Source organism: Poecilia formosa, unplaced genomic scaffold, assembly GCF_000485575.1.
Source record: "Poecilia formosa unplaced genomic scaffold, Poecilia_formosa-5.1.2 Scaffold343, whole genome shotgun sequence".
In the NCBI taxonomy this organism is placed as follows: Eukaryota; Metazoa; Chordata; class Actinopteri; order Cyprinodontiformes; family Poeciliidae; genus Poecilia; species Poecilia formosa.
The window spans coordinates 206,775-208,631 of record NW_006800282.1 but is presented as its reverse complement, the minus strand read 5'-3'; the positions used below and the strand labels follow the sequence as shown (position 1 = coordinate 208,631).

General features: G+C 34.8%; 1 long non-coding RNA gene across 1 annotated transcript in view; it reads right to left on the bottom strand.

Annotated features, from left to right (window-relative positions):
* The window catches only part of LOC107833198 (uncharacterized), a 28,051-nt gene that overhangs the window by 22,093 nt on the left and 4,101 nt on the right, over positions 1–1,857 (bottom strand). Inside the window, exon 2 of the long non-coding RNA XR_001658907.1 lies at positions 1,019–1,025. This is a non-coding gene — a long non-coding RNA (uncharacterized LOC107833198). The remainder of the gene's footprint in view (positions 1–1,018; positions 1,026–1,857) is intronic.

Genomic DNA, 1,857 nt, shown 5'->3' with positions numbered 1-1,857 from the left:
ACTTTATGATATTTGCCAAAATAAGCTGAAACGTGTCTTAGTGAACTGTTATTTGAGCGGCTATGATCATGACACGATCAAAACCCTCCTAGAACAAAACATTCTCTCTTTAAACTGTTGTTGATTAAAGTAAACAGAAAGTTGACTTATATGCAGTTGAAAGCAGCAAGCTTTATTCATCCACAGTTCCAAAATGAAATAGTTCCCAATCATTTTAAATATTTTATCTTAGACAGTTTAAAAATAAATACATAAGTCATGATATCCTTCTCTCCTAACATATCCTTCTCCTGCCGTGACCTGCCTTATTGTTTTATTTTTGTGTGTTGCATTGGCTTCTATTGTATAAATTATTTTATATTGACCAAATAACCAACAAAACTCCTTTCATTTATATTATTTTAATTACTTTTGTCATCAAAAAGCAAAGAGTCTGACATCATTCCTGAAAAGCATCCATTTAGATTGTGGTCATTTTTAATTATCCAGGTGACCATCCAGGTGGCAAAAGTTTTTTTTTGTTCTGCCTTTGAAACTATTACTACACAGTCAGAAACATACAATACCAGATGCACACTAACCCAGATACTAGAAATACATATTCCACACACTCTCCCTCATTACATCTCTTTAGGATAAATCTGCAGCCCTGCTAGATCGAGGCTGACCTAAAGCACAACAGTATTCCTCTTTAATAAAATGTTGATTCTGGTTAAACACATTAGTTGACAAAACCTTCAAACATGTAAATGTAAGACAATTTTTTGGCTGGCTATTTGATGGCCTGAGAGCATAATTACATGCAGCTGCAGCATTTTGCTGCATCTGCTGCACATAAACAATAAAATTGTGGTGCAAAAATTCAGTTTAGGGCATCAGACCAAAGTTAATGTTTTTAAAAAGTAAAGCCTTAAACATTGTCACTTTGATCGGCGGAGGCTCTGCATTCAATAAGGAAGCGAGGCAACAGAGTGTAATTGAAGGGGGTTTATTTGGGAGCTCCAGGTCACCATTACACCAACACCCTTCACACAGTGAAACAAAGAAGCTGACATTTATACCTGAGGCAAGTTCCAACACTTAACCAGGTAAAGGGGTGATCAAAAAAAAGACACACAAGAAACAAACACTACTTACATAAACCTGGCAAACAATAAATGATCCAATAAATATTTACATGCATGCAAATTATTAAAACTAAACTAATCCAAGGTCAATCAAAAAGTAAATGTAACCAAATATAAATCCTCAGAGTATTACCCCTCTTAATGGAATATGGTATGCTCCAGGAGTATTAGTCTCCCTTTCTGCTCCACCTTGCTGAGACACACCCAGAAAGGCAAGTACTCAAACAGTTAACTCAAATTGAACCAATCTGAATCAGAAACAAACTGACATTTTCCCCCACATTCTCTGAGCAGGAAAGATGGCCAGTCTCCCTACCCAAAAAGAATGTTCACTAAATGTCACAGTGTAACTGAAATAAAGAACTGATACAAAACTCATTTGGACTGTAAATAAATAATATATCAATAATGAATATGGGATGAAAACCCTGGTCTCCATCACAAACATCACACTCAAATTTAAAGCAAAGGGACAGACACATAAAAACATTTAAGGCTTTCTCCATGAAATATCCAAAGTTTGCTCCTGAAAACATTGTAAACTTTTTATTCGGCCAGAGTGGAGGACTGTTAATCAGTGGGTCAATTTGACCCAGATCACTCCTTGAAAACAAAAAAGTCAAAAATTTATTCTTTCTATCTTTCTATCTATCTATCTATCTATCTATCTATCTATCTATCTATCTATCTATCTATCTATCTATCTATCTATCTATCTATCTATCTATCT